This window comes from Idiotropiscis lumnitzeri, chromosome 19 (genome assembly GCF_059441095.1).
Source record: "Idiotropiscis lumnitzeri isolate Australia: NSW breed Sydney's pygmy pipehorse chromosome 19, RoL_Ilum_1.0, whole genome shotgun sequence".
NCBI lineage: Eukaryota > Metazoa > Chordata > Actinopteri > Syngnathiformes > Syngnathidae > Idiotropiscis > Idiotropiscis lumnitzeri.
Genome location: NC_142409.1, coordinates 4,694,361 through 4,709,504, shown reverse-complemented (window position 1 = coordinate 4,709,504; position 15,144 = coordinate 4,694,361). Strand labels below are relative to the sequence as shown.

At 40.9% G+C, this 15,144-nt stretch overlaps 1 protein-coding gene across 5 annotated transcripts in view; it reads left to right on the top strand.

The window, feature by feature from the left end:
• Window positions 1–15,144, top strand: part of ctnnd2a (catenin (cadherin-associated protein), delta 2a) — a 172,055-nt gene that overhangs the window by 7,696 nt on the left and 149,215 nt on the right. The window lies entirely within an intron of this gene.

Sequence of the window (15,144 nt, the reverse complement as noted above, 5' to 3'; positions counted from 1 at the left end):
CTATAAATCTTACATGCATGTTTTTTTTAATTATTTTTTTAAAATTATTTGTATTGTTTTTTATGACACCAAGTAGTTAAACTAAAAGCAGTTGATATTTGTTGACTAAACATCCATCTTTTAATGTAAGAATTTTTAACCGGATGATTTCCTGCTACATTTTTTTAATTGGAAGAAACTACAAAAATGTGTACATAGCGACCACCTGTGGAATAAAGTGATTTAACCAGAGTGTTGTCCACATGTCTAAGTGAGGAAAAATAAAGTTTCACCGCCAAGTGTTTTATTAGATCATTTATTTATTGGTGTGTGTTGACGCTGGTCCACAGCTCCAGACAATCTTGGCCCCTTCTGTCTGCACCATTTGATTTAATTTTCACTCAGCTAACAAAGGCTGCTTCAAGCTCAACGTGTGTAAAGCTGCTGTCACTGTCAGCTGCCTCTGCTCGATGCTGGTTTACGGTGAAATTGTTTTACGAAGGAGAAGTTCTACGTTCCTTCACTAGTCTAAACATGGCATACTGATTAATATTGCAAATCATTTAAGGAGGAAAAGGCACCCGTTTTTAGCCATTACACCACATGGAAAGCGCTTTGTTACAGCTCCAGCTGTTTTGAAATGCGCTATTTAGATAATGTTGTATTGTATCATTTTCAGGGGGCGGCCATTTTGTCACTTTGCCGAGTGAAAATGACATCACAGTTGCTCAGGCGACCAATCATGGCTCACCTAGTTTTCCGAAGCTGAGCCACGATTGGTCGTGATCTGAGCCCTGAGCAACTGATGTTATTTTTAATTGAAAGAAAGTGACAAAGTGGCCGCCCCCTGAGATGTGCAAAAACGGGTGGATTTTTCTCATATTCCACAAACGCAACATTCATCAGAATGCCGTGTTTTGACTAGTGAGGCTTCAGAGAACGTATTCTTGCAAAGATTTTACTTTACTTTTTTTGGGGTCGACTTCCCCTTGAAAGTGCTAGAATTTAAGAGTTGTATACATGGATTGATTTTTCAATACAAGCATTCTTCTCTGGCCTGGGCCTTTGTGCTGCAATGAGTTATGAAGACATTCACCAGGATATTGATGCAAGTAGTGAACATGTTTTGTTGTGGTGATGTTGGTGGTTGCTGAATTATGTATTACAAACGTGGTAGGAGCAAAGCCTAGTTGCCTCTTGTATAAGAGGACACAGTGGCTGCTGGGGAATATAAACATTCATTGTGCACATCAAGTCACTTAATTTCCCCCACCCTTTCTCAAGATTGAATTAATCACGGTGGTGTTTTATCTATTCAAGAAACTTGTGCCAAGTGTCCAAATTATACCGTGAAAGTACTTCTTGTAATGGTGCTTTTGCTGCTTTTGGGTGTTTCATGACTAAAGGAATTATTTCGATCAATTGTATAGCTGTATAGGTTTTCAGCACAGGTACAGTCTTTACAAATATTGAAAACGCCACTAGCTACTGAAATCCAATAATAATGATATAATCTAAGCGTATTCATGTGGTTGTAGTTTTCCTCGGTACAACATTGAGTCATAGAAGGATCCATTTGTTGCAGTTTGTGTGACATTCCAAATTTAGGTTTATTGTTGTAGTAAATTTGAAATTTATGATGCAGCGCTTGTCAAATCTGAATTGAATTACGATGCAAATAGACTATTGGGTGGATGGAAGGATGCTAATTGGCAGTGGTGTGTTTTCCATACTTGCGATATTCAACAGCTGTGGATTTCCCGTTGACAACTGCAATTTCCTCCCTAATGACAACATTCCGGGAGAAAAATGGCAACTTCTGACTTCTGTTTGTGTCTAAGCAATATGCTGCGGTCACTTGGCATGACGCTGTCTCCCAAATTGTATTTGAATGTTACCTGTGATCTCCAGCATGGTTGTGGGATAGAAAGTGAACATCGATTTCACTCATCTCTGTCTTGCGTGGAAGTATAATTCACGACGTTAACAAAAATCGCCGCTGATACGCGCATATCATTTGACTTGGATGTTTTCCAACTCATGAATTTTAAAGGAGTTATGTACATGCTAATGCATCATCGCTTTTGTCTCCTGCTCATGAGAAATAGAGTGACTAACATTTCTCTGTGCTGTAGAATGATTTAATGGATGATTTTTTGTTTTTTTTTTGCACCCAGAAGCCACCTCTATTGTAACACTTATTCATTATCGATGGTGGCTCATTGGTTGGATGTAGTGCACACCAAGCATAAAAATGCGGCTGGATGTGTCTCTCTAACAATATTTTTAAATCCGCACTGAGCAGCGAAGGATCAGAAATGAGTTGGCGGTTTGCTCACTTCACACACAAAAAAAAAAAAAAAAGCTTGACACAATTTGGAAAAGTGATGGTGACTTTTCAAATGCCATCTGGTATATAATTTGTGCTGTCATTTATTTTTGTTTTGGCTTGGACTGAATGTGCATGATTTGGCTGAGCTAATTAACTGTATTCTGCCATAGTCACAGGGCATCTAGTTGTATAGAAGCTCCATTTAAAAAAAAAAAAAAAAAAAAAGTCTTGACAAAATCCCACAGTCTTCGACGCAAGGCGAGCTACACCCCACGCTGTTGTTCAGGCCAATTAGGCTCACAATGTGCAGGCTTTAGAGTGGCAGACGGGCATTCTCAAAGGGAAAAAAGAAATGAAACAAATCCTTTGAACAGACATGCACAATATCAGTCTTGCTCCGCTTCCCTCCGTCTCGCTGGACCGTGCCGAGCCAGGACGACATAAACCGTTGAGTTTATTTACTTTCTAGTTGCACACATGTCCGTGTTGCGTCCAGGGAAAGGAATTTGTGCATATTCGCTGATGTGATTATTTGAGACTTTGGAGTTTTCTGCAACACACATTTTCATCACCAGTGATTTATATGACTGCTGACGTCTGTGATGTCATCACTTTGGTGTATCATGTGAGATCAATGTCCTAAGAGTAGAATTCATTTCACAGAGAACACAAAGTGAACTAAAAGTTTTATTGCTACTTCACCTCGCTCCATTATTTATATTTGGATACATTAAACGAGTCAAGACAGAGCACCATTTATTTGAAGCCACCCACTTTTCAAGCGAACAAAATATTATTAAATAAACTTAACGTGCATAACATTTAACATTTGGTGGCATAAACCTTACTTGCATGGAGTGCATCAAGCCTGCGTCCCGTTGACTTCACCATTCTTCATTTTGAGGTCTTGTTTCTTTCTGACTGTTTGTCCCTTCAGTATCCTCTTCAGCAGGTAAAATGCATGTTCTGTTGGGTTAAGGTCCGGTGATTGACTTGGCAGATCCTTTCTTTCTCCATAATTTGGTTTTTGCATCACCTGGATAGAAGTTAATCTTAGTCTCATCAGTCCATAAATATTTACTCCAAAACCTTTGTCCCTCATTTCTGTACAAAATCCAATTTGGCCTTCCAATTCTTAGTGCTGATGAGTCGTTTACAACTTGTGATTTGGCCTGTATATTTCTTCTTTCACGAGTCTTGTTGTCGGCTAATCCCAATGTTTGCACAATAGCTCTGATCGATTGTATTTTAGTCCCCCTTCTCTCAGCTTCAAAATGTTTTGCTTTCCCCCCCAGAGAGAGATCTCTGCTCTACATTCATGTTTGCTTAATAGTAGATGAAGTTTTCACAGGTGAAAGCCAAAGCCAAAAACAAGCACCATCTAATATTTAAGCAATCCATGGAAGATGCAACTACAAATACCCATTTGTCACAAAAAGTGCTCGGTCCCAAGTTGTCCTGGTGGCCAATGTGCACACAGCAGTAGGACAACCCAAACTTTTAAATTCTGATTTATCAAACATGTCAATGATAGCGGAATAAAAGAAGCATCTCTGTGTTTATCTGCATGCCATGACAAGTTAGTCTAGCTGCTGAAGAATCGTCGATCTCAAACTGTGAGACCGTGTGGGAGAGTCTTGCTTTGATGTCGTGGAAGCCCTAAACTTGCCAGCCCGACGTGAGAACCAGGAAGCGTTTGGATGCCGACATGCGTTTCAAAGTATTACATCATGCGCATGTATTAAAGCGGGAGTACACTGCAGCACCCTTGTTTTAAAAGACCTTGTTTGATTTTGGTGAGTCCTAAAAGAAAAGATAACTTTCCCAAGTGATTTGGATGCATGCACAACAAAACCCCGACTGTGTCCCATTCGTTCATATTCTACATTGTTTATCATGTTCAGAGTTGCTTGGATCTGTAGCCCCTCCCAGGGTCTACTGGTGAAAAGCAAACTCCACTCTGGATTGGTTGCTAGTCAGTCACATGGCACATGGAGACAAACAGCCATTTGAGACCACGTCCTCCCTGAGTGGGAACTATACTTACGGGAGCTGCATGGAAGTCAGGCGCAAATGTACCATCGGTAACTAGTTAAGAAGAAAAATAAGTTGGTTTTGGCATATTGACAAAGACTTCAAGAGACGAGCTCACAAATCTGTAACACACACGCCCACCTAAAGATCCCAGTGTGAAGTCTGTATTCACTAGGGAAAAAAAAAAAAAAAGTACTTCCACTCTTGCTGACTTGTCTTTGTGAGATGCACTCCAGGCTAAATTGAGGGTCAGAAGGTTCCCAATAAGAATCCATTGTTCCACCAAGGCCCAGTGGGCCAGTTGTAGTTTAGAATCCATGGTAACTACTTGCTAGGTCACTCGAGTTACCATGACAACGTCAGCATCACTGGCTCAACGTCGTAATACACCAGCAAGGTATTGATTGGGATTAATGAGAGTGGTGAATAAATTCAGTGTGGAGCTTCCACCTCTCAAGTTGCCCACTATCAAAACAATTCTATAAATTTGGTGGGGCAAAGGTGGCGTGAGATCTAATTAACTTTGGCCTCCAGGGGAAGCAGCTGATCTATCGTTACAGCACAGTGACCTCTCCTAGGGGACATTTGAAATGCTAATTTAATAGCGGCAACCCGTCATACGTGAGCGCTGAGGGGATGACAGAGGCGTGCACACACTGCGGTGACCCATGATCTCCGTCATGCTTGATTCTCTGAGGCGGTTCTGTTGGGCTCTGCCCAATCAATAGTGTTGTTATTAAATGCCGGGGTGCCATTGTTAGCCTGCAAACACAAGGTTAATAAGGCTCCTTTAGTCCACTCTGCCGCTGTAGTTTGGAGCGTGCTACTGTTTGTTATTTTATTACCAAGCTGTGCACAAATTGGACAACAAGACAAGCGACTAATAATCAGTCTCATGTCAGTCCAAGGCAATTACAGTCCAAGCTAGTCTAAGAACTTTAATCAGATGTCACTCACAAATGAGAGTACAATGTTAGATGTGATATAGCGTGTTGTGGATTTTACATGTCGAGGTAATGACTGTGAGTTTCAATATACTGGAAAATATGTGTGTCGCCCAGTGGCTATTAGTGCGGAATGGACTCATCACACACGCCGTCTGATGATCTGTGTTCAAAAAGATTTGATCGTCATGTTAGAGATTAACAGTATGTGGTAGTAGTTTGCTGTGTCGTGCTACTGCAAATTCTACGTTCCAAGAAAGTCTTTTCTCAGTTAGGCTGCCTTAGTTCCACGAATGTCAGTTGCTCCTTTTTTTTTTTTTTTTTTTTTTAATCTCCTGTGAAGATGACCAAAAAACATACATCAGTCAACCTCATTTCGGGCAGCACCAAAGGATTAACTCTGTGTGTGTTTTCCTTTTGCCTTTGACCTTTTGTGAACTTCTTCTCTTTTTCCTTATCACCACTGTCCTTTGAGAAGAAGAATATCCACTGGAAAATAGTGGCAAGTAAACAGACAGCATTTTAGTTTAGAAAAGACTCTCTCCCTTTGTGCAGCTTTAGTTTTTCAGTCTGTGATAGTTGGAGAAGCGGCTACTAATCATGTGGTTGACTAAACAGGTGTTGCTCTTCGTAAGTCATGTTTTGCATTGAAACCTATTTTATTCCAACGTGCTGCCTGAATAAATACCCGCGAGTCAAAATATTGTTGTGAGGGCTGCAATGTGATTGACCTTTTGCTCAGTAGACCTTTGCTTGGGGTTCACGTTGGCTCTGTGTGTCACCACGCCGATTTAGCGTTCTTTGACCTCTGTGAAAAGTCAGCAATGTCAGTGAGGTTAGAAAAGATTGATGTGGAAATATGTCCCTCAGAAATACAAATCTACACATGATGTCAACAAATGGGCAGAATTGGAACGAGAAGGCGCTTTCGAATTCCCCTGGGAGCGCCGAGGCCCTTTTGCGCTTGGTAAAGCTCGGCAGTGGGCAGCAGCTGTGGAATTAGCTGGGAAAATCGGCTTGAAGCTGGCTCCTCGCGGCTATGGCATCCACGGTGTGAGATCTATCCGGAGTTGGAGAAATCTTGTTAGGGGAGCTTGAGTGAAAACACCTGCAAGCCTTAACATGTGCAGTTCATGGGTCCAAACAACTGACTTTATCGCCAAGGACACATGTTTGGTGTTTTTTTTTTTTTTTTTTTTTTAAATATCAATTTTAAAGCAATCCCTAACAATACAACTTGAATTTTAACCGAGACCAGAATGCATAGGATTGTGATCCGTCATTCTTTCTCGTCTTCTCTCTCTCTCTCGCTCTCATTTTCTCTCTATCTGTCAGAAACACTCCCCGCACACATTGCTGGGGGTCAGCGTCAAGCCACAAAGCTTTACAACTCACCAAGGTCCCATATGCCTCTTGTGGTAATAGCCTAGACTAAGAACATCATTACCCTCCTGAGGAAGTGAGATAGACAGCGAGGAAAAATCCACAATGAGAGCTCGAGGAAGGAATAGCAGGAACTGAATTGGACATCGAGTCCTCTGCAAAAAAGTTATTTGAGCGATGCCATGATGAACATTGAACATCCACCAAACCAAACTGTTGAGCGTTGTTTGTTCGTGATCATTTACTCTACTTCCAATTCCATGGAGGATGATGAACAGGAGGTGAGGTGCCATCATTCTGGAGGTTGAAAGAGTGGAAATAAGCTCTGCTTAGGATGAAAGTTTGCCGAAATAGCCACGAATGACTATGGGTAATTTTTTTATATAAATTACTTAAAATGTTAAGTAGAGTATCCCTTTCTGAATGTTCTAAACGCCCATTTCCAATGTCATAGTAAGATCATCTTAAACCATTAACCCGGCTATGAATCTGTCGAGGTTTAATCACATTGTCTATGCCGTATACTCTATTTTGTCTTATGAACTTCTTTATATTGAAGACATAAATGACCAAAAAAAAATCACACTCAAAATAGTAATAATAATGGTCGGTCTATTTTCCACAAGACATGATTGTTTTTCTTTGTCCGTGATTAATTTCTGCATGCTTGCATCCCCAAACCATTTGTACTCGCTGTTTCTTTTGTGTCGTTATTTGAATGGGAACTTGTTGATTTTTGTACGAGTCAGCAGCATCCGACGAACCTCTTCCTATTATTCCCATCAGACATTGCATTGTGCATCTGTCTTTCACTTTTGAGGCATCTGTTTGTGTGCACATGAACACATTTTGTCCTTCAACAGTGAGACCGTCAAACCATCTGCCCCAGGGCCTTTTTGGCTTGTGACAATGGACACGGCGCTCTATTGTTTTGCCTGTGATTCAGTTATTACACAGAGATTAACACAGTGGAAGATGCCACTGACACCCAGGGGCTTTGGACCCAGCGACAGACTGACAGAGACAGGAGAGCGAGAGACTTTTTATCGTGTCTTACTCCCTCCCTCGCCCTCTCGCCGTCTGTTTCTCCGTGGCTCTGACAGACACGTACGTACTTGCGCATGATGTTCCGCGCTTATCCAGGCATTGCCAAACAAACGGTTGCAATTACGATTCAACCAGACGCGGGCGCATACACAGTCGGCCGCCGACTCCTCTGGAGGGACGTGTTCAGTGACTGATAAGACAAATGGCAGCCCAGTGGCACATGCAGACTTGTCACTTGATGTACACGAAGCCTATTCTAGAACAGTTTGCACGACAAAGGTTGGTTGAACTTTTAATAGCATGCAAAAAGAAATGAAGGAAAAAAACGCAGAGGAGCGCGTGAAGAAGCGAGTGAGCGAGAGGGTGACGTCATGGCAGGAAGGATGCGGCAGGGTCCCAGTGGGACCACTTCCCTCCCCATCTCTGACAGATGTATGGCGCCTTGGTGCGATCAAACACAACCAGCAGGGAGATTTTGTGCTCTGAGCAGCTGGAGGCGCGTAGAAATAACATTGACATGCACTGTGCGACTTGTCAACCTTCCAGGTGTATCGCATGTCACATCATTTACTTTTGCTGCATTGTTGGATATCAAACATGCTAGTTTGCTAATTACGCGAGGATGGCCTAATATTCGAAATCATCCTTGGCAGTTCAACACTAACTGAAACTTAAATATTAAAGATATTGTTCAATTAGTGCATCTATATAATAAAGAAACATGAAAAACTGAGAATTTGAGCATTTTTTTTTTATGTAACTTGTAAGCTGGAAGTAACAAAAAATGGAAAAAAACATCAGCTGCTAGTTAACAATGCAATATTTTAATTATATAATACTTTCTAATAAAGGTTGCATGCACAAACCTAGTCAAACTTTATGCGTAATAATACTTATTTATTTTTTTAATGAATTGTTTTTTTTCCGCACACCTACAAGCTATCATGTCTTTGTTTGCAAATTAGGAAATAGTAAAACCTGTTCCAGTAACAACCTCTTAACTGCACAGTGTTACATTGTTGAAATAAATATGTCAACAATGTGTGTTAAGCGGCCAAATACCACGTTGATCCAAATAAATAGTGAACCTCGGCAGTTAAATTGAGCCTCTGGCAGTCTTGCATCCTCCCCTGCTTCAGATTGCCTTCAAATTTAATTGCATTAGCGGCTCGTGATTGCTGCTCGAGTGTTTGTTTTGCCAGCCCTGTCACGCTAGGTGTACATCATGCGTGTATTAAAAGTCAATAGGCTGCGCACGGAAGAAATGTACTAAACATAAACGCTATAGTATTTCTATATTTTAATATATCTTATCCTAAAATGTTGCATGAAGTGTGGCTTCCCTGCAATTAAAACGATTCGGGCATAGATGTTGTTTTCACATTTTCTGCCTTTAAAACAACTGTTAAGTCTAGTATTTAGACATAGTGTGCAAGCAGAAAACTTTTCATACGAGATGAAAACGGCATCAGTAAGTATTGCGTGTCCTTTCTTTCTCTCCGTCATCCTTTCATTTCCTTGTCCCTCTTTTTCCTTGCAGCTTGTTCCATCCAGTTTCTTCTTTAATGCAGCTTGTTTAGGAGACTGACCTGTCAGTTCTGATCTCCCCCTCTCCAAGTAGCTGCCCTACTTATTTAGAGGAGGCGGCGAGTGACATCACATTCGGGATTGCAGGGTGAAATTTGAACAGGAACAAGAAGTGCTGTAAGGGACCGGGGCAGAGGCAGAAATGAGTGGAAGAGGGCAGGTTGGATTTATGTGTGGCAGGTTTTTGCTTTTGTCATGTCCGTTTTGCAAATAGGAAAGATGCTGATTCTGCTGGTTGCCGTAGCAATATCCCCTCGGAAACCCGTCACGCCTTCTACGGAAGCCATGGATAAGTTGGCAATGTGGCCCAAGTGCCCCCTTAAGGGTGTGGGGAGTAAATCAGCAGTGCTTTTTGCTCCCCTCCTGCAATCACTTGCTGCATTCGTAGCGTATAACAGCCCGAGACAATTTTTTATTTTTTGTTTTTGTATTCGCATTTCTACGTTCATTGCATAATCACAAGCATTTTCTCTTGCTTTCAGCACATTATACGCACAAAAAAAAATGAAACTAGATGTCAGCTGGTAGTAGATGCATTCTCACATTGTATTTTATGGTAATCAGGTTGGATAGATAGATTGTCCCCACATGGGCAGAAAAAAAATGACTGGATACAGCTGTCGTTTTGGCATCAGGTGACACAGCTGTGGTCTGTCTAGACGTTTCTTCGCTTTATACCTGCCGTCCCTTTTACTCGACTCCCTCCTTCCATTCCAGTGTCAAAATAAGTGACATTATGGGGGAAATTCTACGGGGAGGTATGTTAACAAGGGGCTGTGTGACAGGGACAAGAAAGTTTTTGGAATTATTTTTACTTCTTTGTGACTGTGGGGGGAATATATTTCTGACTTTTTTATGCTGATGCTTTCTCCAGCATGTCTGTGAATACACACCCCAATCTAGGTCAACGTGCTTCACAGACTGCAGCACGGTGTGCGTGCAAATGCGTCGTGTTGCGCTCTCAGTCAACACTCCGGGCTACGACAGACGATATATGCATTTTCGCAGTACTCGAAGCGATTGAATATTATTGTTTTGCACTGGGTGGCTTTTGATAAATGGTGGGCTTCAGAGTAATAAAGTTAAGCATATCAAAGAACGGCAGTAGCTGCAGGTATTGATTCAACGAGTGAAAGTTGCCCGCCTTTGAGGCCATGGAAGAGCAGCAGGCCTCAGGCGTGAGATCACAGTCGTGTGTGAGTCGCCTCCTCAATGAGAGAATAAGGCCGCTGGAGACGTGAGCCGCGTCCACCTCCAGTCTCATCCTCGGGTTTCTTCTGGGCTTTACTCAGGCTTATCGCTCCTCCAGAGGGAATGTAAGACCCGGCGTGCATTTTCAAGATCTGCACAGGTAGATCTTTTATACGTGTTCCGACATTATGTTTTGTGTCTGTGATATCTTGCTAGCACCGAATGCTAGGGAATATCTGAATCTATGCTTGTGACAAAATGTGTACACACTCCGCCGCCAACACCCCCATTTTTTTTTTTTTTTTGGGGCAAAAGTTAAGAGTGACATGAATGGAAAAAGCCTGTATAGGATTTCTTTTTAATAATAAAATAATAATAAGTCATAGTGCTCTTTATTGCACTGGTTTGATTTTGGGATATAATTGATCCTCTGTGTACACTTAATGAATGATTGCGTCGTAGTAGAGCTCTTATTTGGAAGAGTAGGTGTTCTATTATACTTTATTCCACCGACACATTGTCAGCGCTTCAGTTGTTCCTGTAAGTTTGGCTTAAAAAAAAAATCTATTTATACCTATTGGAAGAGCATGCATATCATGTGCTTGCCTACACATGCATACAATTGTGCAAGCACTTCATCTTTGCGAAGAGCAAACTAAATGATGCATTATTCAGAGTTTAATATGAGACATTACATGGAGGTAAATTAGAGCCATCAATCACGGGTGACGTTTGTATGCGCCATTCGTCAGGGGATCATTTTCCAAAAGCAAAAGAGTCTTTGGCACCGGGAGTGATTGACTGGCAAAATTGGGCGTGAAAATGAAAATGATCGCTGCTTCGTTTTGAACCTGGCCTCACTTTAACAACATTAGTGCTATTAGCCATATGTTGGAAATGATTTTTTTGCGAACGCTTCTGAGGATGTTGAAATCTGCACCAAACACAAGTGACGTGCGACAAGCCTTGAACAGTCTTTAATGAACTGAGTCCTAATTTGATTGAGTGCATTCAAAACACCAAGAGATAATAAGAACGCATTCTTGGTTGAGGAACATGGCAATTGTAAATGAATTCAAATCATTAAGCTTCTTTGAAATAAGGTGATTTATAATTACAAGATCTTTAAGCATGGGCATCAATCTTTCCATCAAAAGAACTTCTCGCACTGTTGGCTTGTATTATTTAATATGCATGACTAGTGGGGAGCCAATTGATTTATTTTCACTGAAAAGGTATGGCGGGAATTAATCCAATCAAAGCAAAAGTAAACCATCCATGATAGTTGTTTCTCAGCAACAGGACCTTCTATGCTCTGTCAGTCTTTAAAGATGATGCAAATATCAAAGTGCTTCAGTGGTGACGACGGTGACGGCAGGTTGGGATCTCCTTTTGGCCTGCATGTTTTATTTTCCTTTAGGAAGTCAAACAAATTGTATTCTTAAATCCACAACATGCACCCAGACTCCCCTGCACACAGAAAAAAAAAGAAGATTGTTTAATCATGCAAACATTAGTTAAAAAAAGAAGTCCAGCCATTTATCCCTACCTGTGAGAAAATTAGCTTTTGCAGGCTAGACAGGCCATAGTGATTTCATGCCACGGGAAATCAATACGTATATCTACATAATGTAATTTTCCTTACTGTTTATGCTGTTCAGGATCGCAGAAAGCTGACTTGGGGCCAAAGGCGGGCTTAACCCTGCACTGGTTGCCAGTCAACCACAGCGCTCTCCAGAATAATACCCAATAATATTACATTTTTTTAAACTGGTTCAAAAGAAAAAAAAAAAACATTTGAATCCTGGGTCAGTGCTCCACCTCACCACAAATGCTTTAAGGAAATTACAGAATTATTTAGTTATGAATGTATTTTTGCATAATCAGGCTATGACATTCTGATCAAAAAAAGACAATTTGCCTGAGCATAAAATGTCATAGCATTAGTGTATCCACCCATAACCCGTTCCTTGCTCAGATTCACAGGATTCAGCGTACGTCTCAAAGAGTGCAATCAAATGTGCTCCCGTCACTGTCTAAGCCCGGGTCCCCGTTGCATTGTATTCAACAGAAAGTGGTGCATCTATTCAGTAGAAGGGGCTGCTGACGATAACGGCGCTGTGAAGCATTCTGGGATAGCACGGCATTGTGACGCTTGATGGGAAATGTGTTACAGCGGGCGTTATCGCCAGCTTTGCAATTTTCTCAACACTGTCGTGGTCAGCGCGTGGACCACAATGATTTTCTATAGATGATCACTTTTCATAATGATTTACATTGTAATACGTCAACACTTTTTCCAGTGAGTTGAAATTAAGGAATTTGCTCTGTTTGCACCGGATGTAATTGCATCTGTTGTCGGTGTGTCACGGTGATAAAGCCGAGCAATAATGGAGGATATCTGATGAGCCGCACGCCTCAAAACGCCGTTACTCAACGCCAGTAAAACTCCCACTCCTTTGTGAAAGGTGTTTAATAAACAGCTGAGGCTCCGAGACGCTCCTCTGCTCCATTGTTGTCTTTGCTGTGGTCCTGCTTGCTCAGGATCCAAAGTGTGGTGACTCATTTCCTCTTATAGAGTGGAGATGCCAGGCTCAGAAGTGCCGTTTGTCAACCAGAGTGAAAATATCCATCTGCAAGCTGCCTCAGCAGCATCTTTTATTTACAGACACCACCCTGCCACGCCTGCTGTCTCTGTCCGCTGGCTAGCGGACTAACTGATGGATGGACTCAACGTTTGATTTACAAACCTTCTGACTTGTTTACGGTCTTTCTTCATGCTAATGGATTACTTGCCCTCAATGGAGATCGTATCACCCGGTGCGACTGCTGTCAGTGTTGGCGACTGAACCATAACTAAGGCTGCTTTTATTCTTCTAATTAAGTAATTGCTCAATGAGAGTTATGCAGATTGCGTGGATTGCTTTGTTGATTAATCCTGTCGTTTAGTCTCAGCTTCTTTGGTTGGAGAAAGAACAACATGTCAGCTCTTTCCATCATTGGCATGGAAACAAGAGTTCAGAACAATCAGAGAGATTCTCCCATCTCGTACCATCTAATAAAATTAGTACAAATATTAAAGGGACAGTGTGTAGAATGTTTAATTATTTTTTCTGTGTTAAAAAAAAATATGCAAAAAATGTTAAATCACATCAATATATTTTTTATGTATATTATTATTATTATTTATAATCATAGGTTTTATACCTAAAAAAAAATATTTAGCAAGCCGACTGTTCACAAAATCCTTAAATTTAGGAAAATAATTCCCGGCATTCATTTTAAAATGTTAAGTTCAACAATCGGTTCATAAGAGTATATGCAAATGAGCTTGAAAGTGAAATTCAACTGAACTATTCTTTGTAATTGTACTGTACTGGTGGATAAAAAAAGAGGCTACAAGAGTCATTCTTATACTATACGTTTTAAAATGTACAGTCCTTTTGTTTTAATTGGAGTTGTATTTATAATTGGCACAATATTTATTTTGTATTATCTTATTATTCTCAATGATGATCAATTGTGGGACATGTACCACATAAACAAAAAAAAAAACACTGTTCTATACACAAGGTAATTAAATATTTTGCTATCTGACCAAAAATATACAAAACATCTCAGAATGACGTTTTAAAATAGTATTAATTCACACTAAATTAAATTTAATTCTTGGATCATCCTGTGCCTTCAGTAACTACATTTGTAACTGTAAGACGATGATCATTATCGGAATGCCTGGACTCGGCGTTACTGGGCAGAGGCCACGGCTTTGACCTAACAAAAGTTGGCACAAACTTGGATGTCAACATCAGACATTGTAATTGGACTGATGAGTCTCCCAGGAACGAGTCTCCACTTACTCGGCTCATTATTTACTCTGCTCTATTGACAATGTCCACTCCCTGTGGTCTCTTTGCTGTTAAACTTTCTGTCCTACTTCCTGATTTCTCTGAGTCTTTTTTTACTAAGCTTTTAAAGAAGATTAAATATAAATGCCAGTTGTTTCCACTCTCTAACCCGCTATCAGTTTGCTTCTTTTAAAGTTTGTGCAAAGCCTAGCTTTTGTAATGACGTCAGGGATTTGTGGCCATCATGCACACCTGATAGACTGTGTTTAATTAATGATGAGGCTTTAGCCTGGGAAATATCAATTCATGACTCATCAGTGTGCCAACATCCACTTGGATGACGCGGATGAAGATGCGCCGAATAACCTAGAAAATGTCAAACGAGTATTAACTCTGCATTTGAAGCCCGGTGTGGGCTGTCCGACGGGATGAGACATAAGAAGGACGGTGCACTGGTAACATTTAATTTCACACTTGTGAGATGTCGGTGTCTCTTGCGCATTTCTGCCCGCGCGGGTTCACATGGTAGATGGCTCAATTTGGAATGGCGATCAAACGATGCATCCTTTATCATGCCCGTATGCAGAAAAAGATGATGAAGCTGATAAAGGGCACACCCTACTCAGCGTTTGCCGAGAGTGTTAAAGATTTCCAACACATCATCATTCGTCAATGAACAATTCATCATTTTCTTTTTTGTTGCCTAGTCAAAGCAATGAAAATGGTGATAATTTCCACATCTTATTTTAACAAGTCAAGGAGCACTCACGAGGTGGCATTCTTGCAGGAAATATGATTC